Source organism: Carcharodon carcharias, chromosome 6, assembly GCF_017639515.1.
Source record: "Carcharodon carcharias isolate sCarCar2 chromosome 6, sCarCar2.pri, whole genome shotgun sequence".
Lineage (NCBI taxonomy): Eukaryota > Metazoa > Chordata > Chondrichthyes > Lamniformes > Lamnidae > Carcharodon > Carcharodon carcharias.
In genome coordinates, this window is record NC_054472.1 from 197773964 (window position 1) to 197791085 (window position 17122).

The following is a 17122-nucleotide window of genomic DNA, read 5'->3' on the forward strand; positions in this document are numbered from 1 at the left end:
CCCTGTACCCCACACTCTCTGTGTCACTGCCCCTGTACCCCACACTCTCTGTGTCACTGCCCCCTGTACCCCACACTCTCTGTGTCACTGCCCCTGTACCCCACACTCTCTGTGTCACTGCCCCTGTACCCCACACTCTCTGTGTCACTGCCCCTGTACCCCACACTCTCTGTGTCACTGCCCCTGTACCCCACACTCTCTGTGTCACTGCCCCTGTACCCCACACTCTCTGTGTCACTGCCCCTGTACCCCACACTCTCTGTGTCACTGCCCCTGTACCCCACACTCTCTGTGTCACTGCCCCTGTACCCCACACTCTCTGTGTCACTGCCCCTGTACCCCACACTCTCTGTGTCACTGCCCCTGTACCCCACACTCTCTGTGTCACTGCCCCTGTACCCCACACTCTCTGTGTCACTGCCCCTGTACCCCACACTCTCTGTGTCACTTCCCCTGTACCCCACACTCTCTGTGTCACTGCCCTGTACCCCACACTCTCTGTGTCACTGCCCCTGTACCCCACACTCTCTGTGTCACTGCCCCTGTACCCCACACTCTCTGTGTCACTGCCCCTGTACCCCACACTCTCTGTGTCACTGCCACTGTACCCCACACTCTCTGTGTCACTGCCCCTGTACCCCACACTCTCTGTCTCACTTCTCCTGTACCCCACACTCTCTGTGTCACTGCCCCTGTAACCCAACACTCTCTGTGTCACTGCCCCTGTACCCCACACTCTCTGTCTCACTGCCGATGTAGCCCACACTCTCTGTGTCGCTGCCCCTTTACCCCACACTCTCTTTGTCACTGCCTCTGTACCCCACACTATCTGTGTCACTGCCTCTGTACCCCACACTATCTGTCTCACTGCCCCTGTACCCCACACTCTCTGTGTCACTGCCCCTGTACCCCACACTCTCTGTGTCACTGCCCCTGTACCCCACACTCTCTGTGTCACTGCCCCTGTACCCCACACTCTCTGTGTCACTGCCCCTGTACCCCACACTCTTTGTCTCGCTGCCCCTGTACCCCACACTCTCTGAATCATGCCCCCTGTACCCCACACTCTCTGTGTCATTCCCCCTGTACCCCACACTCTCTGTGTCATTCCACCTGTACCCCACACTCTCTGTGTCACTGCCCCTGTACCCCACACTCTCTGTGTCACTGCCCCTGTACCCCACACTCTCTGTGTCACTGCCCCTGTACCCCACACTCTCTGTGTCACTGCCCCTGTACCCCACACTCTCTGTGTCACTGCCACTGTACCCCACACTCTCTGTGTCACTGCCACTGTACCCCACACTCTCTGTGTCACTGCCCCTGTACCCCACACTCTCTGTGTCACTGCCCCTGTACCCCACACTCTCTGTGTCACTCCCCCTGTACCCCACACTCTCTGTGTCACTGCCCCTGTACCCCACACTCTCTGTGTCACTGCCCCTGTACCCCACACTCTCTGTGTCACTGCCCCTGTACCCCACACTCTCTGTGTCACTGCCCCTGTACCCCACACTCTCTGTGTCACTGCCACTGTACCCCACACTCTCTGTGTCACTGCCCCTGTACCCCACACTCTCTGTGTCACTGCCCCTGTACCCCACACTCTCTGTGTCACTGCCCCTGTACCCCACACTCTCTGTGTCACTGCCCCTGTACCCCACACTCTCTGTGTCACTGCCCCTGTACCCCACACTCTCTGTGTCACTGCCCCTGTACCCCACACTCTCTGTGTCACTGCCCCTGTACCCCACACTCTCTGTGTCACTGCCCCTGTACCACACACTCTCTGTGTCACTGCCCCTGTACCCCACACTCTCTGTGTCACTGCCCCTGTACCCCACACTCTCTGTGTCACTGCCCCTGTACCCCACACTCTCTGTGTCACTGCCCCTGTACCCACACTCTCTGTGTCACTGCCCCTGTACCCCACACTCTCTGTGTCACTGCCCCTGTACCCCACACTCTCTGTGTCACTGCCCCTGTACCCCACACTCTCTGTGTCACTGCCCCTGTACCCCACACTCTCTGTGTCACTGCCCCTGTACCCCACACTCTCTGTGTCACTTCCCCTGTACCCCACACTCTCTGTGTCACTGCCCCTGTACCCCACACTCTCTGTGTCACTGCCCCTGTACCCCACACTCTCTGTGTCACTTCCCCTGTACCCCACACTCTCTGTGTCACTGCCCCTGTACCCCACACTCTCTGTGTCACTGCCCCTGTACCCCACACTCTCTGTGTCACTTGCCCCTGTACCCCACACTCTCTGTTCACTGCCCCTGTACCCCACACTCTCTGTGTCACTGCCCCTGTACCCCACACTCTCTGGTCATCACTGCCCTGTACCCCACACTCTCTGTGTCACTGCCACTGTACCCCACACTCTCAGTGTCACTGCCCCTGTACCACACACTCTCTGTCTCACTCCCCCTGTACCCACACTCTCTGTGTCACTGCCCCTGTACCCCACACTCTCTGTGTCACTGCCCCTGTACCCCACACTCTCTGTGTCACTGCCCCTGTACCCCACACTCTCTGTGTCACTGCCCCTGTACCCCACACTCTCTGTGTCACTGCCCCTGTACCCCACACTCTCTGTGTCACTGCCCCTGTACACCACACTCTCTGTGTCACTGCCCCTGTACCCCACACTCTCTGTGTCACTCCCCCTGTACCCCACACTCTCTGTGTCACTCCCTCTGTAACCCACACTCTCTGTGTCACTCCCCCTGTACCCCACACTCTCTGTGTCACCTCCCCTGTACCCCACACTCTCTGTGTCACTGCCCCTGTACCCCACACTCTCTGTGTCACTGCCCCTGTACCCCACACTCTCTGTGTCACTGCCCCTGTACCCCACACTCTCTGTGTCACTGCCCCTGTACCCCACACTCTCTGTGTCACTGCCCCTGTACCCCACACTCTCTGTGTCACTTCCCCTGTACCCCACACTCTCTGTGTCACTGCCCCTGTACCCCACACTCTCTGTGTCACTCCCCCTGTACCCCACACTCTCTGTGTCACTGCCCCTGTACCCCACACTCTCTGTGTCACTGCCCCTGTACCCCACACTCTCTGTGTCACTGCCCCTGTACCCCACACTCTCTGTGTCACTTCCCCTGTACCCCACACTCTCTGTGTCATTGCCCCTGTACCCCACACTCTCTGTGTCACTGCCCCTGTACCCCACACTCTCTGTGTCACTGCCCCTGTACCCCACACTCTCTGTGTCACTGCCCCTGTACCCACACTCTCTGTGTCACTGCCCCTGTACCCCACACTCTCTGTGTCACTGCCCCTGTACCCCACACTCTCTGTGTCACTGCCCCTGTACCCCACACTCTCTGTGTCACTGCACCTGTACCCCACACTCTCTGTGTCACTGCCCCTGTAACCCACACTCTCTGTGTCACTGCCCCTGTACCCCACACTCTCTGTGTCACTGCCCCTGTACCCCACACTCTCAGTGTCACTGCCCCTGTACCCCACACTCTCTGTGTCACTGCCCCTGTACCCCACACTCTCTGTGTCACTGCCCCTGTACCCCACACTCTCTGTGTCACTGCCCCTGTACCCCACACTCTCTGTGTCATTCCCCCTGTACCCCACACTCTCTGTCTCACTGCCCCTGTACCCCACACTCTCTGTGTCACTGCCCCTGTACCCCACACTCTCTGTGTCATTCCCCTGTACCCCACACTCTCTGTGTCACTGCCCCTGTACCCCACACTCTCTGTGTCACTGCCCCTGTACCCCACACTCTCTGTCTCACTGCCCCTGTACCCCACACTCTCTGTGTCACTGCCCCTGTACCCCACACTCTCTGTGTCACTGCCCCTGTACCCCACACTCTCTGTGTCACTGCCCCTGTACCCCACACTCTCTGTGTCACTGCCCCTGTACCCCACACACTCTGTGTCACTGCCCCTGTACCCCACACTCTCTGTGTCACTGCCCCTGTACCCCACACTCTCTGTGTCACTGCCCCTGTACCCCACACTCTCTGTGTCACTGCCCCTGTACCCCACACTCTCTGTGTCACTGCCCCTGTACCCCACACTCTCTGTGTCACTGCCCCTGTACCCCACACTCTCTGTGTCACTGCCCCTGTACCCCACACTATCTGTCTCACTGCCCCTGTACCCCACACTCTCTGTGTCACTGCCCCTGTACCCCACACTCTCTGTGTCACTGCCCCTGTACCCCACACTCTCTGTGTCACTGCACCTGTACCCCACACTCTCTGTGTCACTGCCCCTGTACCCCACACTCTCTGTGTCACTGCCCCTGTACCCCACACTCTCTGTGTCACTGCCCCTGTACCCCACACTCTCTGTGTCACTGCCCCTGTACCCCACACTCTCTGTGTCACTGCCCCTGTACCCCACACTCTCTGTGTCACTGCCCCTGTACCCCACACTCTCTGTGTCACTGCCCCTGTACCCCACACTCTCTGTGTCACTGCCCCTGTACCCCACACTCTCTGTGTCACTGCCCCTGTACCCCACACTCTCTGTGTCACTGCCCCTGTACCCCACACTCTCTGTGTCACTGCCCCTGTACCCCACACTCTCTGTGTCACTGCCCCTGTACCCCACACTCTCTGTGTCACTGCCCCTGTACCCCACACTCTCTGTGTCACTGCCCCTGTACCCCACACTCTCTGTGTCACTGCCCCTGTACCCCACACTCTCTGTGTCACTGCCCCTGTACCCCACACTCTCTGTGTCACTTCCCCTGTACCCCACACTCTCTGTGTCACTGCCCCTGTACCCCACACTCTCTGTGTCACTGCCGCTGTACCCCACACTCTCTGTGTCACTGCCCCTGTACCCCACACTCTCTGTGTCACTGCCCCTGTACCCCACACTCTCTGTGTCACTGCCCCTGTACCCCACACTCTCTGTGTCACTGCCCCTGTACCCCACACTCTCTGTGTCACTGCCCCTGTACCCCACACTCTCTGTGTCACTGCCCCTGTACCCCACACTCTCTGTGTCACTGCCCCTGTACCCCACACTCTCTGTATCACTGCCCCTGTACCCCACACTCTCTGTGTCACTGACCCTGTACCCCAGAGTCTCTGTGTCACTGCCCCTGTACCCCACAGTCTCTGTGTCACTGCCCCTGTACCCCACACTCTCTGTGTCACTTCCCCCTGTACCCCACACTCTCTGTGTCACTGCCCCTGTACCCCACACTCTCTGTGTCACTGCCCCTGTACCCCACACTCTCTGTGTCACTGGCCCTGTACCCCACACTCTCTGTCTCACTGCCCCTGTACCCCACACTCTCTGTGTCACTGCCCCTGTACCCCACACTCTCTGTGTCACTGCCCCTGTACCCCACACTCTCTGTGTCACTGCCCCTGTACCCCACACTCTCTGTGTCATTGCCCCTGTACCCCACACTCTCTGTGTCACTGCCCCTGTACCCACACCCTCCGTGTCACTGCCACTGTACCCCACACTCTCTGTGTCACTGCCCTGTACCCCACACTCTCTGTGTCACTGCCCCTGTACCCCCACACTCTCTGTGTAACTCCCCCTGTACCCCACACTCTCTGTGTCACTTCCCCTGTACCCCACACTCTCTGTGTCACTGCCCCTGTACCCCACACTCTCTGTGTCACTTCACCTGTACCCCACAGTCTCTGTGTCACTCACCCTGTACCCCACACTCTCTGTGTCACTGCCCTGTACCCCACACTCTCTGTGTCAGTGTCCCTGTACCCCACACTCTCTGTGTCACTGCCCCTGTACCCCACACTCTCTGTGTCACTGCCGCTGTACCCCACACTCTCTGTGTCACTGACCCTGTACCCCACACTCTCTGTTTCACTTCCCCTGTACCCCACACTCTCTGTGTCATTCCCCCTGTACCCCACACTCTCTGTGTCACTCACCCTGTACCCCACACTCTCTGTGTCACTGCCCCTGTACCCCACACTCTCTGTGTCACTGCCCCTGTACCCCACACTCTCTGTGTCACTGCCCCTGTACCCCACACTCTCTGTGTCACTGCCCCTGTACCCCACACTCTCTGTGTCACTGCCCCTGTACCCCACACTCTCTGTGTCACTGCCCCTGTACCCCACACTCTCTGTGTCACTTCCCCCTGTACCCCACACTCTCTGTGTCACTCCCCTGTACCCCACACTCTCTGTGTCACTGCCCCCTGTACCCCACACTCTCTGTGTCACTGCCCCTGTACCCACACTCTCTGTGTCACTGCCCCTGTACCCCACACTCTCTGTGTCACTGCCCCTGTACCCCACACTCTCTGTGTCACTGCCCCTGTACCCCACACTCTCTGTGTCACTGCCCCTGTACCCCACACTCTCTGTGTCACTGCCCCTGTACCCCACACTCTCTGTGTCACTGCCCCTGTACCCCACACTCTCTGTGTCACTGCCCCTGTACCCCACACTCTCTGTGTCACTGCCCCTGTACCCCACACTCTCTGTGTCACTGCCCCTGTACCCCACACTCTCTGTGTCACTGCCCCTGTACCCCACACTCTCTGTGTCACTGCCCCTGTACCCCACACTCTCTGTGTCACTGCCCCTGTACCCCACACTCTCTGTGTCACTGCCCCTGTACCCCACACTCTCTGTGTCACTGCCCCTGTACCCCACACTCTCTGTGTCACTGCCCCTGTACCCCACACTCTCTGTGTCACTGCCCCTGTACCCCACACTCTCTGTGTCACTGCCCCTGTACCCCACACTCTCTGTGTCACTGCCCCTGTACCTCACACTCTCTGTGTCACTGCCCCTGTACCCCACACTCTCTGTGTCACTGCCCCTGTACCCCACACTCTCTGTGTCACTGCCCCTGTACCCCACACTCTCTGTGTCACTTCCCCTGTACCCCACACTCTCTGTGTCACTGCCCCTGTACCCCACACTCTCTGTGTCACTGCCCCTGTACCCCACACTCTCTGTGTCACTGCCCCTGTACCCCACACTCTCTGTGTCACTGCCCCTGTACCCCACACTCTCTGTGTCACTGCCCCTGTACCCCACACTCTCTGTGTCACTGCCCCTGTACCCCACACTCTCTGTGTCACTGCCCCTGTACCCCACACTCTCTGTGTCACTGCCCCTGTACCCCACACTCTCTGTGTCACTGCCCCTGTACCCCACACTCTCTGTGTCACTGCCCCTGTACCCCACACTCTCTGTGTCACTGCCCCTGTACCCCACACTCTCTGTGTCACTGCCCCTGTAACCCACACTCTCTGTCTCACTGCCCCTGTACCCCAAACTCTCTGTTTCATTGCCCCTGCACAATACACTCACTGAGTCACTGCTTGTGTACCCCACAATCTCTGTGTCACTGCCCCTGTACCCAAGACTCTCTGAGTCACTGCCCCTGTACCCCACACTCTCTGTGTCATTGCCCCTGTACCCCACACTCTCTGTGTCACTGCCCCTGTACCCCACACTCTCTGTGTCACTGCCCCTGTACCCCACACTCTCTGTGTCACTGCCCCTGTACCCCACACTCTCTGTGTCACTGCCCCTGTACCCCACACTCTCTGTGTCTCTGCCCCTGTACCCCACACTCTCTGTGTCACTGCCCCTGTACCCCACACTCTCTGTGTCACTGCCCCTGTACCCACACTCTCTGTGTCATTCCCCTGTACCCCACACTCTCTGTGTCATTCCCCCTGTACCCCACAATCTCTGTGTCACTGCCCCTGTATCCCACACTCTCTGTGTCACTGCCCCTGTGCCCCACACTCTCTGTGTCACTGCCCCTGTACCCCACACTCTCTGTGTCACTGCCCCTGTACCCCACACTCTCTGTGTCACTGCCCCTGTACCCCACACTCTCTGTGTCACTGCCCCTGTACCCCACACTCTCTGTGTCACTGCCCCTGTACCCCACACTCTCTGTGTCACTGCCCCTGTACCCCACACTCTCTGTGTCACTGCCCCTGTACCCCACACTCTCTGTGTCACTGCCCCTGTACCCCACACTCTCTGTGTCATTGCCCCTGTACCCCACACTCTCTGTGTCACTGCCCCTGTACCCCACACTCTCTGTGTCACTGCCCCTGTACCCCACACTCTCTGTGTCACTGCCCCTGTACCCCACACTCTCTGTGTCACTGCCCCTGTACCCCACACTCTCTGTGTCACTGCCCCTGTACCCCACACTCTCTGTGTCACTGCCCCTGTACCCCACACTCTCTGTGTCACTGCCCCTGTACCCCACACTCTCTGTGTCACTGCCCCTGTACCCCACACTCTCTGTGTCACTGCCCCTGTACCCCACACTCTCTGTGTCACTGCCCCTGTACCCCACACTCTCTGTGTCACTGCCCCTGTACCCCACACTCTCTGTGTCACTGCCCCTGTACCCCACACTCTCTGTGTCACTGCCCCTGTACCCCACACTCTCTGTGTCACTGCCCCTGTACCCCACACTCTCTGTGTCACTGCCCCTGTACCCCACACTCTCTGTGTCACTGCCCCTGTACCCCACACTCTCTGTGTCACTGCCCCCTGTACCCCACACTCTCTGTGTCACTGCCCCCTGTACCCCACACTCTCTGTGTCACTGCCCCCTGTACCCCACACTCTCTGTGTCACTGCCCCTGTACCCCACACTCTCTGTGTCACTGCCCCTGTACCCCACACTCTCTGTGTCACTGCCCCTGTACCCCACACTCTCTGTGTCACTGCCCCTGTACCCCACACTCTCTGTGTCACTGCCCCTGTACCCCACACTCTCTGTGTCACTGCCCCTGTACCCCACACTCTCTGTGTCACTGCCCCTGTACCCCACACTCTCTGTGTCACTGCCCCTGTACCCCACACTCTCTGTGTCACTGCCCCTGTACCCCACACTCTCTGTGTCACTGCCCCTGTACCCCACACTCTCTGTGTCACTGCCCCTGTACCCCACACTCTCTGTGTCACTGCCCCTGTACCCCACACTCTCTGTGTCACTGCCCCTGTACCCCACACTCTCTGTGTCACTGCCCCTGTACCCCACACTCTCTGTGTCACTGCCCCTGTACCCCACACTCTCTGTGTCACTGCCCCTGTACCCCACACTCTCTGTGTCACTGCCCCTGTACCCCACACTCTCTGTGTCACTGCCCCCTGTACCCCACACTCTCTGTGTCACTGCCCCTGTACCCCACACTCTCTGTGTCACTGCCCCTGTACCCCACACTCTCTGTGTCACTGCCCCTGTACCCCACACTCTCTGTGTCACTGCCCCTGTACCCCACACTCTCTGTGTCACTGCCCCTGTACCCCACACTCTCTGTGTCACTGCCCCTGTACCCCACACTCTCTGTGTCACTGCCCCTGTACCCCACACTCTCTGTGTCACTGCCCCTGTACCCCACACTCTCTGTGTCACTGCCCCTGTACCCCACACTCTCTGTGTCACTGCCCCTGTACCCCACACTCTCTGTGTCACTGCCCCTGTACCCCACACTCTCTGTGTCACTGCCCCTGTACCCCACACTCTCTGTGTCACTGCCCCTGTACCCCACACTCTCTGTGTCACTGCCCCTGTACCCCACACTCTCTGTGTCACTGCCCCTGTACCCCACACTCTCTGTGTCACTGCCCCTGTACCCCACACTCTCTGTGTCACTGCCCCTGTACCCCACACTCTCTGTGTCACTGCCCCTGTACCCCACACTCTCTGTGTCACTGCCCCTGTACCCCACACTCTCTGTGTCACTGCCCCTGTACCCCACACTCTCTGTGTCACTGCCCCTGTACCCCACACTCTCTGTGTCACTGCCCCTGTACCCCACACTCTCTGTGTCACTGCCCCTGTACCCCACACTCTCTGTGTCACTGCCCCTGTACCCCACACTCTCTGTGTCACTGCCCCTGTACCCCACACTCTCTGTGTCACTGCCCCTGTACCCCACACTCTCTGTGTCACTGCCCCTGTACCCCACACTCTCTGTGTCACTGCCCCTCTACCCCACACTCTCTGTGTCACTGCCCCTGTACCCCACACTCTCTGTGTCACTGCCCCTGTACCCCACACTCTCTGTGTCACTGCCCCTGTACCCCACACTCTCTGTGTCACTGCCCCTGTACCCCACACTCTCTGTGTCACTGCCCCTGTACCCCACACTCTCTGTGTCACTGCCCCTGTACCCCACACTCTCTGTGTCACTGCCCCTGTACCCCACACTCTCTGTGTCACTGCCCCTGTACCCCACACTCTCTGTGTCACTGCCCCTGTACCCCACACTCTCTGTGCCATTCCCCCTGTACCCCACACTCTCTGTGTCATTCCCCCTGTACCCCACACTCTCTGTCTCACTGCCCCTGTACCCCACACTCTCTGTGTCACTGCCCCTGTACCCCACACTCTCTGTGTCACTCCCCCTGTACCCCACACTCTCTGTGTCACTGCCCCTGTACCCCACACTCTCTGTCTCACTAGCCCTGTACCACACACTCTCTGTGTCTTTCCCCCTGTACCCCACACTCTCTGTGTCACTGCCCCTGTACCCCACACTCTCTGTGTCACTGCCCCTGTACCCCACACTCTCTGTGTCACTGCCCCTGTACCCCACACTCTCTGTGTCAGTGCCCCTGTACCCCACACTCTCTGTGTCACTGCCCCTGTACCCCACACTCTCTGTGTCACTGCCCCTGTACCCCACAATCTCTGCGTCGCTGCCCCTGTACCCCACACTCTCTGTGTCACTTCCCCTGTACCCCACACTCTCTGTGTCACTGCCCCTGTACCCCACACTCTCTGTGTCATTCCCCCTGTACCCCACACTCTCTGTGTCACTGCCCCTGTACCCCCACTCTCTGTGTCACTGCCCCAGTAACCCAACACTCTCTGTGTCATGCCCCCTGTACCCCACACTCTCTGTGTCACTTCCCCTGTACCCACACTCTCTGTGTCACTGCCCCTGTACCCCACACTCTCTGTGTCACTGCCCCTGTACCCCACACTCTCTGTGTCACTGCCCCTGTACCCACACTCTCTGTGTCACTGCCCCTGTACCCCACACTCTCTGTGTCACTGCCCCTGTACCCCACACTCTCTGTGGCACTGCTGCTGTACCCCAATCTCTCTGTGTCACTGTCCCTGTATCCCACACTCTCTGTGTCACTTCCCCTGTACCCCACACTCTCTGTGTCACTGCCCCTGTACCCCACACTCTCTGTGTCACTGCCCCTGTACCCCACACTCTCTGTGTCACTGCCCCTGTACCCCACACTCTCTGTGTCACTGCCCCTGTACCCCACACTCTCTGTGTCACTTCCCCTGTACCCCACACTCTCTGTGTCACTGCCCCTGAACCCCACACTGTCTGTGTCACTGCCCCTGTACCCCACACTCTCTGTGTCACTGCCCCTGTACCCCACACTCTCTGTGTCACTGCCCCTGTACCCCACACTCTCTGTGTCACTGCCCCTGTACCCCACACTCTCTGTGTCACTGCCCCTGTACCCCACACTCTCTGTGTCACTGCCCCTGTACCCCACACTCTCTGTGTCACTGCCCCTGTACCCCACACTCTCTGTGTCACTGCCCCTGTACCCCACACTCTCTGTGTCACTGCCCCTGTACCCCACACTCTCTGTGTCACTGCCCCTGTACCCCACACTCTCTGTGTCACTGCCCCTGTACCCCACACTCTCTGTGTCACTGCCCCTGTACCCCACACTCTCTGTGTCACTGCCCCTGTACCCCACACTCTCTGTGTCACTGCCCCTGTACCCCACACTCTCTGTGTCACTGCCCCTGTACCCCACACTCTCTGTGTCACTGCCCCTGTACCCCACACTCTCTGTGTCACTGCCCCTGTACCCCACACTCTCTGTGTCACTGCCCCTGTACCCCACACTCTCTGTGTCACTGCCCCTGTACCCCACACTCTCTGTGTCACTGCCCCTGTACCCCACACTCTCTGTGTCACTGCCCCTGTACCCCACACTCTCTGTGTCACTGCCCCTGTACCCCACACTCTCTGTGTCACTGCCCCTGTACCCCACACTCTCTGTGTCACTGCCCCTGTACCCCACACTCTCTGTGTCACTGCCCCTGTACCCCACACTCTCTGTGTCACTGCCCCTGTACCCCACACTCTCTGTGTCACTGCCCCTGTACCCCACACTCTCTGTGTCACTGCCCCTGTACCCCACACTCTCTGTGTCACTGCCCCTGTAACCCACACTCTCTGTCTCACTGTCCCTGTACCCCACACTCTATGTGTCATTGACCACTACCCACACTCTCTGTCTCATTGCCCTGTACCCCACACTCTCTGTGTCATTCCCCCTGTACCCCACACTCTCTGTGTCACTGCCCCTGTACCCCACACCCTCTGTGTCACTGCCCCTGTACCCCACACACTCTGTGTCACTGCCACTGTACCCCAAACTTTCTTTGTCACTGCCACTAAACCCCACACTCTCTGTGTCACTGCCCCTGTACCCCACACTCTCTGTGTCACTCCCTCTGTACCCCATACACTACGTTTCACTCCCCCTGTACCCCACACTCTCTGTGTCACTCCCCCTGTACCCCACACTCTCTGTGTCACTCCCCCTGTACCCAAAACTCTCTGTGTCATTCCCCTGTACCCCACACTCTCTGTGTCATTCCCCCTGTACCCCACACTCTCTGTGTCACTGCCCCTGTACCCCACACTCTCTGTCTCACTGCCCTGATACCCCACACACTCTGTGTCACTTCACCTGTACCCCACACTCTCTGTGTCACTTCCCCTGTACCCCACACTCTCTGTGTCACTGCCCCTGTACCCCACACTCTCTGTGTCACTGCCCCTGTACCCCACACTCTCTGTGTCACTGCCCCTGTACCCCACACTCTCTGTGTCACTGCCCCTGTACCCCACACTCTCTGTGTCACTGCCCCTGTACCCCACACTCTCTGTGTCACTGCCCCTGTACCCCACACTCTCTGTGTCACTGCCCCTGTACCCCACACTCTCTGTGTCACTGCCCCTGTACCCCACACTCTCTGTGTCACTCCCCTGTACCCCACACTCTCTGTGTCACTGCCCCTGTACCCCACACTCTCTGTGTCACTCCCCCTGTACCCCACACTCTCTGTGTCACTGCCCCTGTACCCCACACTCTCTGTGTCACTGCCCCTGTACCCCACACTCTCTGTGTCACTGCCCCTGTACCCCACACTCTCTGTGTCACTGCCCCTGTACCCCACACTCTCTGTGTCACTGCCCCTGTACCCCACACTCTCTGTGTCACTGCCCCTGTACCCCACACTCTCTGTGTCACTGCCCCTGTACCCCACACTCTCTGTGTCACTGCCCCTGTACCCCACACTCTCTGTGTCACTGCCCCTGTACCCCACACTCTCTGTGTCACTGCCCCTGTACCCCACACTCTCTGTGTCACTGCCGCTGTACCCCACACTCTCTGTGTTAGTGCAACTGTACCCCACACTCTCTGTATCATTGCCCCTGTACCCCACACTCTCTGTGTCACTGCCCCTGTACCCCACCATCTCTGTGTCGCTGCCCCTGTACCCCACACTCTCTGTGTCACTGCCCCTGTACCCCACACTCTCTGTGTCACTGCCCCTGTACCCCACACTCTCTGTGTCACTGCCCCTGTACCCCACACTCTCTGTGTCACTGCCCCTGTACCCCACACTCTCTGTGTCACTGCCCCCTGTACCCCACACTCTCTGTGTCACTGCCCCTGTACCCCACACTCTCTGTGTCACTGCCCCTGTACCCCACACTCTCTGTGTCACTGCCCCTGTACCCCACACTCTCTGTGTCACTGCCCCTGTACCCCACACTCTCTGTGTCACTTCCCTGTACCCCACACTCTCTGTGTCACTGCCCCTGTACCCCACACTCTCTGTGTCACTTCCCCTGTACCCCACACTCTCTGTGTCACTCCCCCGTACCCCACCATCTCTGTGTCGCTGCCCCTGTACCCCACACTCTCTGCGGCACTGCTGCTGTACCCCAATCTCTCTGTGTCACAGTCCCTGTACCCCACACACTTTGTGTCACTTCCCCTGAACCCCACACTCTCTGTGTCACTGCCCCTGTACCCCACACTCTCTGTGTCACTGCCCCTGTACCCCACACTCTCTGTGTCACTGCCCCTGTACCCCACACTCTCTGTGTCACTGCCCCTGTACCCACACTCTCTGTGTCACTGCCCCTGTACCCCACACTCTCTGTGTCACTGCCCTGTACCCCACACTCTCTGTGTCACTCCCCCTGTACCCCACACTCTCTGTGTCACTGCCCCTGTACCCCACACTCTCTGTGTCACTCCCCATGTGTCCCACACTCTCTGTGTCACTGCCCCTGTATCTCACACTCTCTGTGTCCCTGCCCCTGTACCCCACACTCTCTGTGTCAACTCCCCTGTACCCCAAACTCTCTGTGTCACTGCCCCTGTACCCCACACTCTCTGTGTCACAGCCCCTGTACCCCACACTCTCTGTGTCACTGCCCCTGTACCCCACACTCTCTGTGTCACTGCCCCTGTACCCCACACTCTCTGTGTCACTGCCCCTGTACCCCACACTCTCTGTGTCACTGCCCCTGTACCCCACACTCTCTGTGTCACTTCCCCTGTACCCCACACTCTCTGTGACTTTCCCCCTGTACCCCACACTCTCTGTGTCACTGCCCCTGTACCCCACACTCTCTGTGTCATTCCCCCTGTACCCCACACTCTCTGTGTCACTCACCCTGTACCCCACACTCTCTGTGTCACTGCCCCTGTACCCCACACTCTCTGTGTCACTGCCCCTGTACGTCACACTCTCTGTGTCACTGCCGCTGTACCCCACACTCTCTGTGTCACTGCCCCTGTACCCCACACTCTCTGTGTCACTGCCCCTGTACCCCACACTCTCTGTGTCACTGCCCCTGTACCCCACACTCTCTGTGTCACTGCCCCTGTACCCCACACTCTCTGTGTCACTGCCCCTGTACCCCACACTCTCTGTGTCACTGCCCCTGTACCCCACACTCTCTGTGTCACTGCCCCTGTACCCCACACTCTCTGTGTCACTGCCCCTGTACCCCACACTCTCTGTGTCACAGCCCCTGTACCCCACACTCTCTGTGTCATGCCCCCTGTACCCCACACTCTCTGTGTCACTTCCCCTGTACCCCACACTCTCTGTGTCACTTCCCCTGTACCCCACACTCTCTGTGTCACTTCCCCTGTACCCCACACTCTCTGTGTCACTGCCCCTGTACCCCACACTCTCTGTGTCACTGCCCCTGTACCCCACACTCTCTGTGTCACTGCCCCTGTACCCCACACTCTCTGTGTCACTGCCCCTGTACCCCACACTCTCTGTGTCACTGCCCCTGTACCCCACACTCTCTGTGTCACTGCCCCTGTACCCCACACTCTCTGTGTCACTGCCCCTGTACCCCACACTCTCTGTGTCACTGCCCCTGTACCCCACACTCTCTGTGTCACTGCCCCTGTACCCCACACTCTCTGTGTCACTGCCCCTGTACCCCACACTCTCTGTGTCACTGCCCCTGTACCCCACACTCTCTGTGTCACTGCCCCTGTACCCCACACTCTCTGTGTCACTTCCCCTGTACCCCACACTCTCTGTGTCACTGCCCCTGTACCCCACACTCTCTGTGTCACTGCCCCTGTACCCCACACTCTCTGTGTCACTGCCCCTGTACCCCACACTCTCTGTGTCACTGCCCCTGTACCCCACACTCTCTGTGTCACTGCCACTGTACCCCACACTCTCTGTGTCACTGCCCCTGTACCCCACACTCTCTGTGTCACTGCCCCTGTACCCCACACTCTCTGTGTCACTGCCCCTGTACCCCACACTCTCTGTGTCACTGCCCCTGTACCCCACACTCTCTGTGTCACTGCCCCTGTACCCCACACTCTCTGTGTCACTGCCCCTGTACCCCACACTCTCTGTGTCACTGCCCCTGTACCCCACACTCTCTGTGTCACTGCCCCTGTACCCCACACTCTCTGTGTCACTGCCCCTGTACCCCACACTCTCTGTGTCACTGCCCCTGTACCCCACACTCTCTGTGTCACTGCCCCTGTACCCCACACTCTCTGTGTCACTGCCCCTGTACCCCACACTCTCTGTGTCACTGCCCCTGTACCCCACACTCTCTGTGTCACTGCCCCTGTACCCCACACTCTCTGTGTCACTGCCCCTGTACCCCACACTCTCTGTGTCACTGCCCCTGTACCCCACACTCTCTGTGTCACTGCCCCTGTACCCCACACTCTCTGTGTCACTGCCCCTGTACCCCACACTCTCTGTGTCATTCCCCCTGTACCCCACACTCTCTGTGTCACTGCCCCTGTACCCCACACTCTCTGTGTCACTGCCCCTGTACCCCACACTCTCTGTGTCACTGCCCCTGTACCCCACACTCTCTGTGTCACTGCCCCTGTACCCCACACTCTCTGTGTCACTGCCCCTGTACCCCACACTCTCTGTGTCACTGCCCCTGTACCCCACACTCTCTGTGTCACTGCCCCTGTACCCCACACTCTCTGTGTCACTCCCCTGTACCCCACACTCTCTGTGTCACTGCCCCTGTACCCCACACTCTCTGTGTCACTGCCCCTGTACCCCACACTCTCTGTGTCACTGCCCCTGTACCCCACACTCTCTGTGTCACTGCCCCTGTACCCCACACTCTCTGTGTCACTGCCCCTGTACCCCACACTCTCTGTGTCACTGCCCCTGTACCCCACACTCTCTGTGTCACTGCCCCTGTACCCCACACTCTCTGTGTCACTGCCCCTGTACCCCACACTCTCTGTGTCACTGCCCCTGTACCCCACACTCTCTGTGTCACTGCCCCTGTACCCCACACTCTCTGTGTCACTGCCCCTGTACCCCACACTCTCTGTGTCACTGCCCCTGTACCCCACACTCTCTGTGTCACTGCCCCTGTACCCCACACTCTCTGTGTCACTGCCCCTGTACCCCACACTCTCTGTGTCACTGCCCCTGTACCCCACACTCTCTGTGTCACTGCCCCTGTACCCCACACTCTCTGTGTCACTGCCCCTGTACCCCACACTCTCTGTGTCACTGCCCCTGTACCCCACACTCTCTGTGTCACTGCCCCT